Consider the following 20983-nt stretch of genomic DNA (forward strand, 5'->3'; position numbering starts at 1 on the left):
TTGCACCTGTTTGGTCACAGATATATTATGTCAAGATGCAAGACCAATAGACTCACAAACTTATTTGTCCCTTATTGTATGTACTGTATTTATTTATTTACTGCTGGCTGGGATAATAAAGATTACCTTCAACTGTCAAGCTTCAACCTTCAACCTTCAACGCTGACCCTCAATTATCACATTTCAGCCCAGATGACGCAGGACTGGTGTCAGTGCACTGCATGATGTGAGACAAAAGTGCCAGTCTTTCATACCCACAGGTCTCACCCCACAGGACAACGTACTGTATCTGACACACACCAACCATGAGGGTGATATGGCACTTCCCACGTAGTGTTGCCTCTCAGCAAAGGTGGTGAAAACATACAGTATATCACAGAAGGTTTGATAGAGCGTGCAGCAGTGTCGGCCCAGGCATCTGCCTCTCACACCCACGGGTCTCCTCTTGGTCCACAGGTCTCTTCCACATCACCCTCTCTCAGGCAGCAAATGCCACCCACCAGGTATCCCAGCTGCCAAACAGTAGGTGGTGGGAAGCAAAAAAAGGCAGGTATATGAAGTACAGCAGCGCAGTCTCACAGACACATTCACAGACCAGACCCTGGTGCTAAATACAGACTCCGAGAGAGACCCCGAGTATCATCTGTACATATTACTTACAATATATACATGAAAAAGTAATATAACGTAAAACCAGCTTACTGTAATCAACTGATGTGCACAACACCATGCAATTTACAAAGTCTTTGGAAACCAAGAAAAAAAATGACATGATATGTAGTGCAGTAGAGAGTATTTCACTAATCAAAGGAAATTACACAACCTTTACATAACCATTTAATAAATACACCATGGTGAAGTTGTAGAGCAGTGTAAATTGTGTGTTTTGTTTCTTTTCATGTATTACAATCCTCATATGAAAGGGGAACTGCCTACAAACTGTCTGGAGCAGTCTTTGCACAGAAGAACAGAATGGCCTATTAATATCACCCGCAGGCAAATCCTTTGCAGGATCTGTCTCTCCTTTCTTCTGTGGAACAACAACATTTACGATGCAGGATCCAATTATAAAAGTCAGAAACCTGTCAAAGGCAATGAGCTCTTGTGACCCCTGACCCCGCAGTCGATTTGTCAGTGCCTACATCTTAATTTCCAGCTGATCACTGTTGCTGTGACATTTTGTGGCTGCCAGAGATTACAGATGTACACTGTTCCACTGGCATCAGTTTCACATTATGAAACAACGTCTTTATATTTAAATTTTTATATTTCAACTTAAACTTAAAAAGAGAAAAATTGACTTGAATTAGACTATTGACCTCATATTTCCTTATCAGTGACTGATTTTCTGTCAGTGTGTTTACCAGCAGACTTCTCAAACATATATGATTAATTTTTTCTCAGCTATTTGTACATTTTGGTGTTGCTACATAGCCAGTGTTAGCATTAACAGCTGTTTACTTCGGCATCAAACTTAATTCCTTTAATCACCAAGGTCTGTCTCCAGCGATGGAAAGTAACACCAGTATTAACTCTTGTCTCTATCATGTCTTTTCTCCTACTGAAGTTAGCATGCTAACCAGCTAGCCCAGTCCCTTCTCGTCACTTTCCGATAGCGACTCACTGTAGCCTCCAATCTGCCCTGAAGACGTAGCACTGCTCAAAGGGTATATTATAACCTCTTGTATTATAAAGACAATAAGGGCTGAAGCTTAATGAGACTTAGACTGGTTATTGCCTAACCTGCCTATGCCTATACTTTACTTCAGTTTCTCTTGTTTATTTTGCATCGTTAGTTAATCCTTTTTTTCATTTCTTTTCCATTTGTATTCTATGGATCTTTATGTATATAATTTTTATCATGTTAAGGAGGTTTTTTTTTTCATTTGTCGAGGCTGTAGTTGTCTAAATTATATATACTGTAGATATGGCTTTTCTTTTGATTGGTTTTGTTGCAGCCTGTGGCTCTTGTAGGAAGATGTTATTTTTTCAATTGTGAATCTGATGGGAAACTCAGTGTTTACTGTCTGCAAGAATTCAACTTTTTGTTTTGACCCGTTTTACTTTCCTATGCGCCTGTTCACCAAATGTGCAACAGACAGCGGTTACTTCATGCCAGAACTATGAACTGTCTGTTACCTGAGTATGTTACCGCATGTTTCAGGAATTTGCTGATTTTACTACCACTTGGCAGTCCTAAAGATTCTCATCGCCCACCACCATGTCACATCCATGGAGGAAGAAAGACACAGTAGTGAGTCTTCAGTGTGTTACAGTGCTGTTGCCCTGGTCAGTGCTCATGCAGCTCAGTGAAGGCACGGCAACCAAAATATTCAGACTGCTGCCAAAACACCATATCAGTGGCAGGTCCTCTACGCTGCACCAAGTCAGACAGACAAAGTGGATGATCCACTTTGGAAGAAGAGGAGCATGGGTGCTTAGAGTCTGGAAACATGAGCCTTTATTTTCAAGACCTTTGTCACTAAAGATTAAAATGTCCCTTCATTTAAAACAACAAGTAAGTGATGAGGCCCTGATACCTTGTTGAAATCAACAAATATCTTAGAATCATTTGCTGTACGTGCGTGGATGTGAGTAATGTAATTTCAAATCCTCACAAACAAAAGTTATCCACAGCTGAAAGCCTATCGTGCTGTTCAAACATTCGCCGCGGCTTTTCATGTGAAATGAAAAGGGTGAATCCTCATATCCCTCCATACCTGGCACTGCGGCTGCTCTCTACCTGCGAGCCTCTCTGAAGTAGGGGGAATATTACATGGCTCCTTTTTTAATGTTCTCTGTAAATCCTGCGGGGACATTACCCAAGCCCAGTCACCACCGTTTGTGACAGATGGAAAACCTTTCCAAAGGGATTACGATGCCCTATCGTTCTCATTTCTTTTAAAGCCCAGGTATCAGTTATCTGTCAGCCGGGTTCTGGATTGCCTTGACAGAGACGCACATGTCTCGACTCGCCCCTCGCCAGAGAGCGGATGAAATTCCCCGTTATGACCTCTCTGTCTCTGCCTTTCACAGCTGTCAGGCAACACAATGACATGATGGCGACATTTGAAATGCACCCTAATAGTGCCCTGTTGGGCCTTGTTACCACCATCACCCCTACCTAAGAAAAGGGTTTATAGTCTATCAGGAATGTGCCACATTCACAATTGCCCCTCGAATTGGGATTAACTTTTAAGTACACATCTGGGATGACACAGTTTGAGGGGAAACTGATGGACTGCTCCATTAAAGCGGATATTGTTGACTTTTCTTTTATTGAGATATAATGTACTGTTGGGAGAGGCTGGTTCTAGCCTGTGAATTCAGGCTGATGTCAGCACGTTGAGGGTTTTTGTTTATTGGCCTGTAAGGAATTCTGAGAAATAACAGCATTTACAGAAATACACATTTAATAGCCTGTTAAGTTTTTAGGGTTTTGCTTGAATATCATTTGCATTTGTTTTGGCTTGGTTTTATTGTGTCATAAAATGACACATAACATACTTACAGAAATATGCACGATACAAAAAGACAATAAAACACTGAAATCCAAAACACAGAGAACAGATTCAATCAGTGATGGAAAGTAACCGAGTACATTTACTCAACTTGACTCGTTAAAATTTTATACATATTAAAACCTTTTGGTAGTCTTATAGGAGACAGCAGTAAAATGCTGTTTACATATAAATATAATTATGAACCATCTTATACTTTCATAAAATTATAAAGACTTTGTTTGGGGTTCAAATGCAGGATTTTTTATTGTAAATGAGTTTTAATTTGTTAAAGGATTTGAATTTTCCACAGGTCAATCCAATCGAGGATACATGTGCAAAAAGAAAACAAATAAAAAACAGGGGAAATATAATCAAATAAAAAAAAAAAAATAGAACAGAATTGAAGCATTGCACAGGATAAACAGTCAAAGTTAACATAACCTACTTCTACTGTCCTCATGTCTGAGTAGTTTGAATCAGGAAGTATTTGCTTTCTGTTTTTCCGTGAGGAATTGCTGTTGACAGTTAATCAATATACAAGTGTCCCTGCACACTGAAAATATCTTCTTGTTTTTGTACCACTTCATGTCTGTTTCTTCCTCATACTGTACGCCCACGTTGTTGTACTGTATAGACACTGTAGCTTACCATACTCTCCCCAAAGACCATCCTGCTTATTAAATGTAGGAAACACAGGAAATATGTTCCATGGCACAAAATCTCACCTTCTTGCCATTCAGGGATGGAAATGTACAATTAGTTGTATGTCATATGGAAAAAAAGGATCTCATAACACAGCCACACACCCTTTGGACAAGAATTTATAATATAAGCTCTATGTGTATATTCTCCATAAATCTTGGATATATGCAACAGATTAAATATTCAAAGCCCTTAAAGGAGACCTGATGGGCACATTATCAATCCATGGACTTATTCTTAAAGCTTTGCAATTTTTAAGAAAATAATATGTAACAATACACTTTCAATGGAAATAAGGTCAATTTTATAAAATTGAATAGTCCTAAAACAAGACCTGCTGCCATGGTAGCAGTTCTGTGCAGCTAGATTTAATCACAGCTAAATGCAAATGTAAGCATGCTAAAATGCTGACAATGACAATGCTAACATTCTGGTGTTTATCCTGTTCACCAAACATAGTTTAATGTGCTAAATTATATATTTGTTAATTTGCACTAAACATAAATCACAGTTTAGGATGATGAGAATGTGTTTTTGCAGGCGTTTAGTCACAAACCCAATTACAATTCTAAATTTGATGATGGTGCTAGATGATATGTTAAACGGATCATGAAATGTATTATAATTCATCCTGAGGGGGAGGGGGGTGAATTTCAAAATTCAAAATTGCCAAAAATGGCAGTCCGCCCTCAAAACTTCATGTATGTGTATTTTGAGGAGAGGTCAGAAAGTCAGCAATGTCTAGGTTTCATCTCATGAAGGACGACCCAGAAAGCATAATAAATCGATCTCACATACTTGTGTTTCTGGCCCAGTATACGCCCTGTTCCACGGCCTGAATCTGGCCCATGAACAGCATGATTTTCAGATGCTACTTCCACATCTGGACCAATTCTGGTGGATAACAGCTAGAATCTGTCCAGATGTGGAAGTAAATGGGCGAGACTCATACCAAGGACCCAGGCATATGTTGTGCCAGAAGTTTCATCTTGCTATCTGGGGATGAACACCTGTAAAAATTTCCAATCGTTTAGGAGATATTTCAGTCTGGAACAAAGTAGTGGACAGACATTGCCATCTAAAGCTACCATTCCTTATAATGTCTAATGATTGTGCTGCACAAGAAAGTAGTGCCTCCATTTTTTAAGTGTTTGAACCTATCCAAGAGTAGAAGAAAAAATCCATTATTTATCTTGCTGTGACACATAAACAGGAAGAAATAGTGGAAACACTTAACAAATGGAACACCAAGCCTTGACCCAAGAGGTTAGTAGCCACAATTCAACGAGTGATTGAAAAAAATAAAAATCTTTAATGGAAGCCTGCATTTGCTGTTCTTGTAAGCACTTGCTTTTTGTGTAACATGATATTCCCACTTGTTGCCAGACACTAATTCTAGACTACCTACATTATTAGAAAGAAATAAAGCCTGAAGGAAGCTCATTTCCATATGTTGCCCCTCTCGTCCCTGCACTGAGTGAGAGTGGAGACTTTAACTATATATATTCATTGTCGACAGCTTCACCAGGGGTATGGATATACTCCCTTACATCTTTGACATTCATTTAAATGACATTCAGTTGCATCAAACCCCCGAAGGTCCATTAGTTTCTGCTCTCCCATTAGCTCCCACCTAAGACAAAGAGCAGCATCCATGAGGAACTGTTTAAATACCTCATTTGAAAAAACAGAACAGACGCAGTGCACACAGTGCATAAGAGACCATTTACAAGTTCAACCTGTTGAACTGTGTTAGGTAAGAAATGTTTGTTTAAAAGGAAAATAGCAACAGTAATACGTTTATTCAATGTGTTGCCAAGAGTGACATGGCCACATCAACAACAATGTTGTGTCCAAGCACTGTGCTGTTTATTTCCAATAGAGACGGACATATACCGAGCCCCTGAACACTCACAACATCCCCTCCCTGTGTGTTAAAGCTGTCATGAAATACTTTACATCAATATTTCATTACTGTATTCCTATCTGTAACTATTCATAATTATCGTGAACAAATTGGAGCATAAAACGATTTGCTAAGATTGGTAGGCCATCTTATATTAAGAGGCACTGAGTAAGATTCAACATCTCTAAAGCTCATGTAAAATAACACGTTCTATCTCATTTGTTTAATTTGCACAGAAAGATAAATGTCAGTTTGGGGCATTAGAAGGAGGTGTCTGGAGTTACTGTTTCTTGGCAAACATCCAGGAAACCTTATGGTGAAGACGAGGCTCCTGGAAATCACTAAAACTTAACCACAAATTGTCACTTTTACACTTTAGTTTCTGTGTGGATTCAACAAACAAGATGCAACCGCTTATTGAAGAAGCTTTAGTAGCCATATGTTTTTAAGCTTTAGGTTTGATCTCCTTTTTCCTTTTCAAGAGAAATACAAAACTGTTATGACTCTTCCTTTGGACTTGTGGGTATTGAAGTCTTTAATATTTAAATGGTTAACTCTTGCTTTCATTTGAAGCTGCCGTCAAGGGAAGATTTTGCTGTGCATGTTTAATTTATTCATTATTATTTATTAACTGTTTATAGCCAGATATAACCAACACATGTCTGTGAATGGGGGAACTGGACTTTCCTTTTTTTCCCCTAGATGTCTAATTGAAACTTAATGATCAAGATTTAAAAAAGAAGAGAGATTATTTCATGAGAAAAAAAAGCTCTGATTTTAAGTTGACATTTAGAATTTAAGTCTTTTAACTGACCGAACCTCAGAAATTGGGGGGAAAAAGGGAGTAGCGGGGAGGGTAATCTTTGGAGACAGGGTTGTAATTTTGCTAAGTGAGTCATCAAAGATAGCCATTTAATCCCAGATCTGTCCCAGACAGGAACAGAGAACTCTTTTGATCAGGAAATGAGGCCAACACTGGGCCTCGAGAGAAATACCCAAATCCATTTTGGGGATTGAAGTCAATTCAGGGAATGAAAAGATCACAAACTATCTATTTGTCAAATGCAAAGCCTGTGGTTATCTAATTCAGTAAAATATATACACAAAAGAGACTATTGCTGCGCAGTGGCCGTGTCTCCGGGAGGAATTTTTTGAGATTCAAATTTTATTCACATTTTAGCCATCAAAGGATAAAAAAAAAAACAGACCAACCTGCCAGCCAGTTCCTCGAGAGGCATTCACAACAGTAGGGAAATGTGGCGATTCAGTAAAAGTGCAAATTATGCTCATTATTCAACCATCAAAATCTATGTCCTGGTAAATGCATAGACACAATTGACTTTTTGTGTTTTGGTGTTGTTGTAAACATGCCTTATGCCATTCGCTGTTACGCAACCATTGCTCTCTCACCCACAGAAATATCACAGCTTCGACGGCTGCTCTCCATTATTGAACAGAAAGAGAGAAAAACTGCAGGTGGTTGGCGTTTAATATTTAAGAGGTTTCACTGGATTCCAGCACCTGCCTTGCATACTGAGGAAGGATCTCTCAGCAGACCTGGCCTGTGGACCCTGTGGCCTCCACACCGCCCCCCATCCCACAGCACCGCCCTCCCAGCCACCCAACACATCTCACAACCCATCCCTGTCGCCGCCACAAAGCCCGGTCTGCACCCAAACACTTTTCCTTCATGCTTTATTCATTTTCTATAACATGAACATCACAAGTAAGTCTCTCGTCTGTCAGCCACTCCTCCGATTCTGGGATTAATGTAAATCCTGACAAACAAAGAGGATTCAGTAGTGGATGATAATGGATAGGTGCTATTTGCATTGTAATATGAATTCATTAAATCCGTCTATATCCTAGAGACGGCTGCCTATTTCAGCACTGATGTGGCGTTTTGTTTCTGTGGAAAACAATGCTTCCTCCAGATGAGGGGTGGAGATAGAGGTGTCCTTGTTAATCTCGGGAGATGTTTATCATGGTTCCTACGCACTCCTTTCTTTTCTGACAAATCAGCTGCAACACTTTTACACCAACATTTGGTGGAGGGGGGTGGGGGGTAGGGTGGGGTGGTGGGAGATGTGCCGGCACGCTCCCTTAGGACTCCCAATTCTGAGGCTTCTCAGTTTTTGTCCTCTCCAGCAGGGGAGGATGCAATGTTTTATGTTTTAAAATGAAAAGAGATGTCATGAGGCGTCACTAAATGCATGGGGACTGTGTTTGATTGCTTTGCTCTGGCACGAGGGGCTGTTCTCGTGTCTGTTTGGTGCCTATCACTTGCTGCCGGTTCGCCTCATCATAAATAATGCAGTCTCCACCCTGCCCACCCAACAAACACCTAAATGAAGACAGCCTGCATTGCAGATTCCCAGAATGAGAAAGGTTACCTCAAGGAGCACGGCGAACCTGAATGAGGAAACAACAGGAAACGTTTGACGAGAACGCCTCCGTTTGAGGGCAGTGTTTACAAATATGTGTATTCTTGTTAGAATGATGTGTGTGTATGTGTGTGTGTGTGTGTGTGTATTTGTATGTGTTGGTGTCAGCGTGTGTGCACATGTATCTGTTTGTGTGGGTGGAATAAATAAAGGTACCATACATATCAGGGGTGGTATAGGGAGAGAGAGAACAGAGAGCTCGATGGGTGAATATGTAAGCCTGTAAAATACAGTAGCTCTATCTCCCAAAATATCATGTTTTTTGGGGAGATAAGATTGACAGAAAAAAAATATGTGATGACAGTTATCTTCCACATAAAAGTCAGCTCAAGCAATGCTACAAAAAAAACTTGTGGCTGAGACATTCCAACAATCGAAAATCTGCTTCCCCTCTACTTTTAATCACCTGAGTTTCTGATGAAATATCTTAGCTGGAGGCACGTCAATGCCTCTTAATACTGGGAGTAAAGACAAACCAACTGTTCCTCCACTGCAGCATACCAATGAATGACTGAATGTATAAACAGGTGCTGTAATACATGTTGGTAATCCATTTATAAATACTTGTGTGTGTTTTTTGCAATTTCTGATAAGTTATCAAAAGTGCTTTAAATGTCAAAAAGTCATTACTAAAGGGTAACAAGCATAGTCATCTAATAAGCAATCAATGCAGCACTTCTAAATGTTAATAGAGTCATTAATAAAGGGTCACAGGTTTCTCACTTTCTAATAAGTTGTTAGTAAAAGTCAGGGAATTCATCTGCAATTTTGATTGTTAATACATAATGAATAAAAAGTTTTTTACAATATCAATATATATATATATATATATATATATAAAAGTGTGTGTGTATTAATAAATGTGGTCCATAATAAATCTTATTAATAAGTAATAACTGATCTATAAAAGACCAGTAAACAATTCATTAAACAACATTACTGTGAGGAGTGGCTTAAAGAAAATGGTACAGGTAGATGAAGCACACAGACGGGTCGCATGGACAAAATCTCCTTTCATGGTTTATATTGTTGGTATTATTCTGTGATATAAATAGATATATATTGGGATTTGGTACATTTTCTGTTAGAAACTTATTGAAAATGAAATTAACCACACATTCATGTCTGTTTTTGACCAGTCCACTGAATTAGGGTATTTCATCACACTGATTCCAAAGTCATTAAAAAATCTAATTTTCCCATAAAGCGGACCTGCTCATTCACTTGCATGGACCCACAATAGGCTCACACACCTAGAGATATTAAAGGAATGGGCAGAATAGGAAATCTCTTTTTCTATCATCTCACTGAACAACAGGGTAAAGCTGAAACACGTTACGCTGCTTAAGGTCACGACCTTCTGCTGCTCTCAGTTATTTTGTAATTTGTGACAAAAAGAGGAAAGTTGACTTCACTAAAGCACATAAAAAAATAGCAGTCTGTTTTATATTCCCCCACCCATGAAACCAACATTTGACTTCTAGAAACATTTAGGTTTTATTGACATCCAAATCTATTTCATTGATTGGTAAGTTCCTCTGCATCGATCAGCTGGAAGTAGAAGAGCACAATTCGGGCAAACCTTGAGTGGATCCCTGCTTGTCATTAATAAACTCAACAAGTAATATAATAAAAGAGATGAATGGACTGTTGTGCACTAGGTGTGTATCCTACGTCTTAAAATAATGCGAATTGTAGTGGACTTTGGACCTGGTCTCACCTCGAACTCAACTGGGTTTGTTCAGAGAATCGACTTGACAACTAAGGTTGTCTGGACTCCATCCCTGAGGCCACAGAAGCCACGCTGGGTACTTTGTGACTATTATATAATGTGCAGTAGGTAGAGCTTCTTTCAGATTTATCCAGAAATAATAACTTCTAGCCATGTTTGGTGGCTAAAGACACGCAGGTTACTAATCTCTGACACAGCAGTAAGCCAATTTTTCTAGTGTTGTAATTCCAAAGAGAAATGCAGTTTAGGGGAAGGTAGCAGGAGTGGGAAGGTTTGTTATTTCATGAGCTGGCTGGAGTTTTTGAAGATGTGATCTCTCCTCCTGATTCTACGGTGGCTTTAGCAACTGAGTTCAGTTTATGAGCAGCAAGAGTCCCTGTGGTCTTTACCAGCCCAATATGTTAACCTCAATGAAAAGTAGATTAGACGTGGGTGAGCGAGTGCTTGGTCGAGCATTTACACTCACAAATCAAGATAGTGGACTTCATTTTACAGTCTATGCTAACATACTGCTGAATCAATATTCTCCAAGCGCACCTAAACATTAACAAGCATGACTCCACATCAAAATATGTTACCCTCAATCAAAAGTAGATTAGGTAGAGGTCAGTGACTACCTTGTCGGCTGCCAATGGTCCATGTTGGAAATAATGAACCGCTCTGAAAACATGACAGACACAAATAGCATGATATATGAGAGGAACACGCACAGCACATACTGCGAAGGCTTAATTGATAGTCAGATGATTAATAAGGCAGGGCACAAGAAAACTCCAATCAGTTAATAGTTTCATGTTTGTGGGACAACAGCTACACGGCGCTGCCTGTAAAATAGAGAGATGCATGTAGTAGCGAACGAAGAATAATGAATGGTAATGCTTGGAATTTTAATTAATGACAGTGGCAACGTTTTGTCTGTGCTGCACTGTGTTAACATGCGCCCAGCGTTGGTTGGTTACACTCTGTTGACTGTCTCCTGAGTGCCTCCACAAGACATATTCAGCGCTACTGTTCTCTGTAATACAATCCAATTCATAGATAATTGATTCTGGGATATATTCCATCTAAGTCTGCCTTCTGGGAAGTAGGCTAGTGGTCACACAACTACTGAAAATCTTCAAGACATGAATTTCAAGCCAAGAAACAGTATCTTGGCCTGATTCGTCCTATTGATTTTCTTTTTTATTCCCCCTGACAAAAAAGATGTGATTTAATAAACTTTACAATATGCTCCAACAACTGACACCACTGCTTCCCAGGAACCAGGCTTTAAACGCCACCAAATGTCATCTAGGCAAAGATCAAGCCACAGAGCAATTAAAGTGTTATGGTCAGCTCGTGCACATTAATACAAACCCGCCGTACTGTTGGCTGCTAACTGTTTATCAGCACGTCAATCCATCCACCAGGCATCTTGCAAGGAAATCTCAGCCCGCCCCTGCGCCACATAAAAAGTCTAAACCTTGTCAACACACAGCAAAAGAACCTCGGGGAATATGTGGACTTTTAGGCATGCCGTACCTAATAAATGTCAAGAGGCTTACATGGCTTTGTAGACATGTGAATCAAAATGTAGAGCAATCAAAATCAACGCTTTACAGTTAAAAAAATAGAAAACTACCAGAAGGAAAAACCATGCAAAGGCACCTCCGGTTTATTATCATGTGGATTGTTCTTTTTCACCCTGAGAGCCATGCAGTATTTTTTCTACTTTCAAGTTTGTTTTTTGATACCTCAAGCACTTTGATTCCATCATTATGAAAACAATTTTTATCCAAGGTCATCGTGTCATGAACATTTGAATAAGCTTGTGGCTATCTACAGTACATGCAGCCACAATTAAACACTTAGTAGCATCGTCTCATCTGTCTCTTCAAGTAAGAGGGCCGGAAACAATCCTAATGTGTCAACTGGTCTATCGTTCAGGCGGGAATAGTTTGCAGTTATCACCTCATTAGATTTTTTTAGCCTTGATCCCAAAACAAGGCTTTTATCTCCTCTCAAATATTAAGGAGGGCTGTTGATGAACTGATTTGTTGTTACGGTTAAAAATGACTTGTGCCATCCATCATGTTGTGAAATGTAGCACAGCTCCCAGAGAGGTTGGCGTGTTGCCCAACGCTCTCAAGGCAAGACATGCCAGGCTCCAGCTGCTTATATGCCCTGTTTTTTGGTACAGCTGAGGTGCCACCCGCTTGCTCACATACCTGGCAAAGAATAGAAGTGTACCTCCCACGCAATAAGACTTTTGATTCCAGATTCAAGGAGTGCAAAGAGGACAGTCTTTGGCGATCTCTCTTTGTATCTAAGTTCTTATCAAGAAAATAATTACATCTTTTTACTTTAGTGAAATTATGTCAAATGTCATAAAACAGAACTGAGATTGTCGTCCTGGAAAAAAAACCAGCCCATAGGCTGTTTGTACAGCAGGTTATTATGACCCATAGTTACGTTTTGTAGTTAGGCGACATCTAGTGGCTGTAGTAACTATGACAGGAGCAAAGGGAAAAATGTGATGACGTAGTATAAAGAGCGACAAAGTCCGCGGAGGCTGTGGTGGATGGATGGGTCAACAAAGCACTGGAATAGCCTGTGACACAGGAAAGCGGCGTCCGGTTATGTCAAACCAGTAGTTTGTGTTGTTTCTATTATCCATAAACTTTGATGAACAACAAAGGAAATCGTCGTTGTCGGTACAGCCCATGAGTTTATTATTGTAACCATGCCAGCCAAGGTCTGGTACACCTGTCGCTGTAGGGGCGCTATTTCAGGAGACACTCCTATGGGTCATATCAGAGGGTTGGTTGTTCAGGTTGGAGGACTTGTTGTACATTGTGTGCCAATTAAAATCTAAAAGGATTGCTTTACCGCACAAAACAGTGAGGGACTGAAGAATTTGGCGCAGAAGAAGATATACACAGTGGCATTATTTACATTATGAAGCTGCCAGTAATGACAGAGACACAAAAAGTAGAACAGTGTTGGTGTTGTCTATGTTTGGAGGAACCGTTGCTCCAGCAGACCCACTCATGTTAGCCTGTTAATGAAACGGAATTGAAATCTGATTCCACTTCATTTGTTCAGCCCCATGTTGCGTTCATGTGTCTGGGCTTCGTTACTTCCAGTGGACGGTGCTCTCTCTCTCTCTCTCTCTCTCTCTCTCTCTTTCGCTCTCTTTCTCTCTCTCTCTCTCTCTCTCTGTCTCTCTCTCTCTCAGGTAGCTGTGTGAGCCATGGTGGCACGAACTCCCCTGATTTTTCACAGTTTTGCTGACAAAGTCCAGTAAGTCGAACTTGGAGCTCGAATACACTGACTTGTCACATGCGCCGTCACAGAAGCTGCAGCAGCAGTCGGTGGAAGTTAACTTAATGTTGTCACATCAAACAAATATGCAAAAAATTTAAAGGTTGCTATTTCCATACAACTGTGTCAATCCCACCAACATCTGTTGCCAGTTTTGTGGCCATTTTTCTGTTGCTATTTAGCTTGAGCAGTTAACAAGCTTTTGAGAAAGATGGTATTACTATTTTTAATGCAGTGCACAAAGCTCTGATTGGTCGGCTGTTTCTCCACACTGGGGAAACTATCGTGATGAGAGCAACTCCAGACCAGTTTGAGTAACTGAACAATTTGGATATACCAATCACCAATCACCATGGTTTGATTTCTTTATGACAATTATGTTGCAGTAGCACAGTTACACTAACTCTCTGTGTTGGTAACTATAGGAGGAAAGTAGTCATCAGTAAGTTTTATCTGTTCCATTTCACCATAGAAGTAAATAAGGATGTTTACAAGCTTAAATGTCTCAAATGAATATTATTTTCCCCAGCACACACATACACAAACACACACACACGGACACACACGGACACGCTGCCGTGCTTGAACTAATTCCAAAGTGTGTTTCCTGACTCTCCCATCTCCTTCCTCACCCTGATCACTTCCTGTTCTAAGCTGCACTGCAGTAGCTTTGGCATACTCTCCAGAAAAGTGTCACACATTCCTTGTACACAGAGACTTTTATGTGCGGTAACAACCCACTCAAATTCGCAACTATGCCTCACTTGGTGAAAAGATACACTGTCATATGCCACCACACGGTTGCTCAACTTGTCACTTTAAAGGTGAAGTTTCACTCCAATTATCAGCAGGCGTTTGGTGACGCAGTCAGCAAAGGTAAACAGTTCTAGCAACCCTCTCGTCCAATCTCAACAATGGGTGAGTGATGTTTGTAGTAGTATGTGAATTTTGTTTTAATTATAGCCAGGAGCACTCTGAGATCTTTATGTAAATTACCAATACCTGAAAAAACAACTTTTGGGTTAACTTTCACAGGGAATTGGGATGTTATCTAATATTTATATCCCCTCTAATTGCATGCCATAATTACAACCTTGGCCTTAAGAAAGGCTTTGGAATAAATTGAATTAATTTGGCAGCCATAAGTTGTGCCTGCATGCTGATTCACTCTGCTCCACCTCTGGAGAAAAAACTGATTAAATACACTAATAATACATTTAAACCAGACAGAAATGCTTCATGAGAAAAAGAAGCCCAAAGCTGGATGGAAACAGAAAAGAGTTTTATTCCAAAATCTCGATGCAAGCGTGGAGAAAATCTCAACCCACACAAGGTTTGATGGCAACAGGGATGAAAAGTGGCTTGACAGATGTATTCTTTCTCCCCATCTTATCTCTGCAGGTCTGAATGTTTCTTTATCCTCTCCCTATATCCATCTCTCCTTCTTCTTTTCCTCTTTCTCTTGACTGCTCACACACAAACACACACACACACACGTACGGGGCTGCTGATCCTGTCCCCCTCTGCGGTCTTCTTACATGCAGGTGGGGTCACGGATGATTAAAGCAGTGGCAGGTGGACTCCACTTTGAAACTATCAATAGACCCCCGGGAGCCGAATCAAACAGCAAACCCTCCATCTCTGTCAACCCCGGCTCTCGGCAGCACCGAGGGAGAGGACATGCGGAGGGTGAGAGGGCAGGCTCCACCTCTGTATCCTCGCCGTACCCTGAAGTACACAGTTGAAAAAGCGATGGAGGGATTCCTGACACTCTGATGTGGTTTAAAGCAGGCTTTGTGGATTCATTCAGCTGACCCTGCAGCCTTTGACCAGAGGGGAGGAGAGTAGAGAGAACAGTCCTCTGCTGCATTTTTTATTCCCACAACCCTGCACTAATGTTTACTGCAAATAGTGATATTCAATGAACTATGGTCTAATAGCTGCTGCTGTACTACTGTTTATGCAATAAAAATAAAGAAAGCAAAGATGGAAACCTACAAGGTCGCTTTTCACAGACTAACTAGGGCAAGGGGGACGTTGTGGTTGTTGGAATTTCTCATCTGGGTTGTTTGGGACTTTGGAGTTTTCCTGTAAGCCAAGCTAGCAGCATGGCTCTAGGGACGGCAGTGTCAGTCTGTCTGTTGGTCAGTCGCTCCAGCATTCTGGTCCAGACTGAAATAACTATCTGATAGATTGCAATTAATGCAATTTATTCTCTGGCGCCACCATGAGGCTGACATTTGTCGTTCCAAGAGAAATGCATCCGCAACTTCTGTGTGGATTGCCATTAATTTAGCCCTTTAAACATTATAGGAAATGTAATAACTTTATCTTCTGACTTTTCATCTACCATCATCAGTTCAAACTTTCTGCTGTCAAAAACCTGCAAAAGTAAAAACATTCCCTTCAGACTCTGCCGTATTTTGAAGTTTGTGCTAATTAGCAGATGTTGGCATAACTTGGTGAACTTGGTAAACGAAATACCTGCTTAACGCCAGCATGTTAGCATCCTCATTGTAAGCATGCTAGCATGCAGATACTAGCATTTAGCTCAGACATCTGCTTTGCTTTTCTACCTCACAGAGCTGCAGCGCTGTCAACTCTTTCATCTGAGTCACCTTTTCTCTGAAAAATAGATAAAATGATGCAAAGGTAACTTTGCTGTCATTGTAACTGATCATTTGGATTGTTTTTATTTTGTAGGATTTTAATTTTTAGGAGTATTATTCAATATAGTTCAATAAATCTATCTATCTATCTATCTATCTATCTATCTATCTATCTATCTATCTATCTATCTATCTATCTGCCCTGCTAGAAATCAAAATGAGACGGCACAGTCATGTATGTGACTCTCAGGGCGGTATGGTAGTATTTCCAGGAGCAATGATTTAATGGAAATGTCAAGAGCAGCAGTCGCTCCAAGCAAAGGCTGAACCCTCTGATACAATGTGAGCCACTTACCTCAGTGGGGATGAGAGACTTGTTGTCATTCAGCTCTGGTCCCGACCAAAATCTGCCTTTATCAGAACAGAAATGGCATCCTCACTTTTTTTTTTTAATGGGATTACAGGTCTTTCATTGCATATTAATTTGCCAGAAATCAATACCGGCTGTGGTGCTATTTGGGAGCATTTTAACAGCAAAAAGACTGCGAAAGAGCAAGGAGAAGAGGACAGGAAATTAGACTATAATGTACTGATGCATGGTTTCTGTAAGTAAGGAGTTGAATGAAGGAAATACAGAAGGTCATATTGACCTTTTGAAAATAATACGCTTCATTCAAATTGGTTTATTCTTACATTTTGAGATGATATGGATGAATGAATGATGGATGTAAAGAGGGGAGGAAAGAAGGGAAACTGTGTGACTAAATGTAATGAAAAAGAGGGAGTAAGGAAGGAACCCACTGTGGAAACCCCGAAGTAATTTTTACAATTATAAACTTGCATTCATCACAAACAACTATTACAAAGTGTTGTATGCAGCGTTTTAATGAGTTCCATCTTTACTGTCTTCACTGAAAATCCACTGGAGCAGGTGGCGAAGTTGCCTACAGGGCGCAGGAGCTGCCAAGGGTGCTGAAAACGACTAGATTTCACAACACAGTTTTAAAAAAAAAAAGGAAAAAAAAGCAGTTTAATGAGACAAAACTGAGTAGCTCTCTGGAGCAGTTTGCACCTTTGCATTCCTTGTTAAACGATTTACAAACAGCAGCAGAAGAAGAAGAAAAAAGCCTCGGTGCTCACTGTGTCTTCTTTGTAAGAACACAATCCCTCTGCACGCCCATAGAAATGTGAATGAAGAATAAAGAGTTACTTATTGTACAACTCGCCCAGTTTTCGAGGCTTTATTGCACCGACATGAGATACAGTCTACTCAATTACTGTGGTGACCTTCAGCTGGGCGCGGTTGTTCTTATCGTGCAATCCAAACCAGTTGGCATTACAGCACAATTAAAATGCGTGTTCAAAGCGACCTGTCACCGCGGTTGTTTGCCGTGCTGCTTGGCACCCTGTAGTGGAGAGGGTGACATCTATGACTCCTCGCCAAGGGAGCCCGCTACACGCACCTAACTGTAGTTATTCTTTCAGCTCTGCCCTCAAAATCCGCCGAATAATTACACCAACAACTCCGGCCAGAGGAGTTTTATTTCTCTCTCTTTTCCATTTTTTCCTTTTTTTTTTTTTTTTTTTTTTTTTAAACCAGCGCAGCTCCAATCTCCCACATTCTTTTCTGGAAGGTAAGATCTTTATATTTGTTTTCCGAAAGCATGGACTCCTGATGGTGTTGTAGTGGGAATAATCTGCGTCTATGACCTCCGGGCGGTTGTCAGCGTACAGGCAAACAAGCAAATTATATTGTGTTTTCAGACAGAGGGTTTTTTTCCTTCCTAGGTGATCCTATTCTTGTAACTTCGGTTGCATTCTAATTGTGTTGTACTGTGGATTTCTGCCCTGAGGACTCGCCTCTGCTAAGTTTCGGTGGATTTTCTTTCTCTCCACATGCATGTCTGTCCTTATTTTGGATAGACTGAAATGTGATGATAAAAACTCACCGAGTTTATACTTATAGGTCTGATTTACATGGCGTTAGGTAACACTTGACTTGATCAGTGCGCTTGGGCTTGCAGCTGTTTGCGCTGTGAGGGACCTGGACACCGCTGTAGGAAGCGATGCAGAGCCACTGCTGAGGAATTATCCAGCAACTTTAAATAGAATATTCCACTTTAGTGTCACAGTGAATGTGACTTCGTTTACCGGTCAAGTCTGATCGTGCAAGAGTTTGGAATTGTTTCCTTCGTATAAATAAAACTGAGCAATTTTCAAAAAGCGTCACTGGAAATAAAATCACTTTCTTTGATTAATTCTAGAGATGAGTTGCATTTTAAACACGATATCAGCCTCTGAGGGAATAAGAAATACGACCCAAAGGTTCACTCGCCTGGTAACATAAATGACTCTACTTGGCGCAGTAACTGGGATTTAACAGCCGGGTGAAAATAAAGGGTGAAGTTGGGATTTACCAGGCAGTCAGTATTATCTTTAGGACCCGGCGGAGCGCTCATATGTAACTGGACATAGTGGCTCCGTTTGAGGAAGATTGCTTATCTCTCTCCTCCTCTCCCGTCCACAACTCGGCTGAGCTGAGAAATCTATCTAACCTATCCAAACGACCCCAGGAGTTACTCTCCACCGGGATGATGTGTTTTAATACGCGCTGATGGACTCTAATGATTTTGGGACCACTGTGAATCCCTTATACCTGTACGTGAAGTATTTGTTGTGCGCCATTCCGATGAACGCTGCGCCAAGAGCAGCGCTGCGTAAAGTCAAACAGCTCGTGTGGACAGCAGACGATACGCGACGGCGTTTGTAAGCGCGACAGAGACTGTCTGAACGCGAGAGAGTCACGAAGTGTTATTTTGGAAGAAGAGGCTGCGTTTTTTTTAGTCAAACGCAAAAGTTGAAAGTAAAGTTGGGACTAAGAGAAAACGCTGTGCTCTCCGCATGAATGCGCGCTTTCTGCGCATACGTTGCTTTTATTGACCCATCTGGTGGGAAATTAGAAGAATTTGGAGAGAGAAGAAGCAGTCAAAGGCATGTGAGAATCTCTCTGCAACTACTCTTGGTAAATAACTTGTTGAATGAGCAGCCCGCCCAAGGAGTTCGTTTAAATGTGAGTATTGTTTTTTTTCAACATTCAGATTGTGCACTTTCCTTTTTTTTTTTTTTTTGCATTTTTTTTGCATTTTCCACTTGTGAAAACAATCGTGACTAAATGGGCAATAACAGGATAATTATGGGCTGTTTGATGGGCGGATCGTTAGCAGTGATCAGGTTTGAAGTGGGTTAAATGAATAAGGAATGAGCAGCTGATATAAAAACACTGCAGTTTTACATCCACAGCGTTTTACCATTTTCCCTCTTTAAGGACTTTTACTATGTAGAGGAGACTCCTCTATGTTTTACGAGATATTTGATATCTTATAAATCGGAATGTGCATCGTATACACTTTTATGTAAAGCTGCTGTTAACTTGAATTGCGCCCCCATTAGCACCAGTCGTTTCATAAATGAAATAATGTCACTTTAACCTGTTGCGCAGCAGGTCAGGAAAGTCAGATCTAGGTGTGCCTCGCCTCTGCGCAAAATGTGACCCAGAACGCACTGGACACAGCCTCTCTTAATTATCTAAACTACCGCAAGCTCTGACAAACGGTTGCTTTCTTTGTATCTTAATTAAAATTAGGTCTTGTCCAGAAAAAAATTAGAATTGTTGGACTCTGGTTGCATGAATTTTACATGTCCTGGATTTTTGAAATGTTTGCAACATTCTCTGCCTTTTTGCATGTTAGTAGTTCAGGGAAAGGACTTTAAATAATGCATGGCAGCAGATTTATGTGGCAGTGGTGTAGGCAGGCTGGCTGGCTGGCTGGACTCCACAGTGAGGGACCCTCACATTGTCACCACATCAACCACATCCTCTCAGGGATAAAAGGCTCTTTGCAGGGAAGCACAGCCAGCTTTTGTTGTAAATAGAAAGGAAGGTAATGTGACTTCAGTTGCAGAGGTTAAAGGTGCAGCCCTGGGACATTAATTGTATGTTTTATGTGCTTACAGATCAAGTGCAGGAAGGTTGCTATTGAGAGAGAGGCACAGATATGGTGAGGGGAGGAAGACTGAAAGGGCTGAATGAGGGATCCAGAGAGAGGGAGGGAAGGAGAAAAAGACAATCAGAAGACAATTGTGTGCCAGTACAGACATGCTTCCGTTTGCCAGTCGATCCCACTGTGACTCATATGGAAGGGTTGGTTCTTGGCTGAGAGAACGTTGGAAGAATTAACCCGGTTATTGTTGCACTCATCAGCCAGCCACAAAGCATCAGTCTGTTCAAACTGGCCGTGGATCAGAAGTTATTGGTTGGAAGTCAGCAAAATCAATAAACACAACAAGGCGGTATTGTATGTGCGCACAGCCAAAATCCTGACCAGGTGCTCGACACAGAAAGGCAAGACAACAAAATAGCAATTGTTGTGAGATAAACTGCAGCGGGAACGTCAGTCTTTCCTGTTAGTGTTTATTTCTTTTATTGGTTTTTATTTTTAAACCAATAGAAGTGGCATATTGTAATCAGTGCTACCAGTCCATACAGTCAGTGTGGAGCACAGGAGCAGATCTGCTGTCCTATGCGTCAGCACCATGGACAGCTCCCCTCCACATTGGCCCTGTGTGGGAACCAAGAGGCGATCAGGAAGCCACACTCGGAGACAGAAAGCAAAGCCACACTTTAGCGGGATTACTATAAAATGAATGGAATACATCCGCCACGGTTTTTAAGAGTCTGGCTGGGAGTTTGTAACCAATATAAGCCACGGGGCACTGCTGCCTGC

At 40.8% G+C, this 20983-nt stretch overlaps 1 protein-coding gene across 3 annotated transcripts in view; it reads left to right on the forward strand.

Annotated features, from left to right (window-relative positions):
• The first annotated feature begins 17540 nt into the window (after positions 1–17540).
• Positions 17541–20983, forward strand: part of LOC130179482 (netrin-G1-like) — a 63384-nt gene continuing 59941 nt past the window's right edge. Inside the window, exon 1 of one of the 3 annotated variants that reach the window (XM_056392488.1) lies at positions 17541–17833. The gene's annotated coding sequence lies outside the window, so the exon portion shown is untranslated. Of the gene's footprint in view, positions 17834–18235; positions 19270–20983 lie in introns of those variants that run through there. The other 2 variants (XM_056392489.1, XM_056392487.1) reach the window with 2 other exon arrangements.

The sequence above is a fragment of the Seriola aureovittata genome, chromosome 12 (genome assembly GCF_021018895.1).
Source record: "Seriola aureovittata isolate HTS-2021-v1 ecotype China chromosome 12, ASM2101889v1, whole genome shotgun sequence".
NCBI classification, from domain to species: Eukaryota; Metazoa; Chordata; class Actinopteri; order Carangiformes; family Carangidae; genus Seriola; species Seriola aureovittata.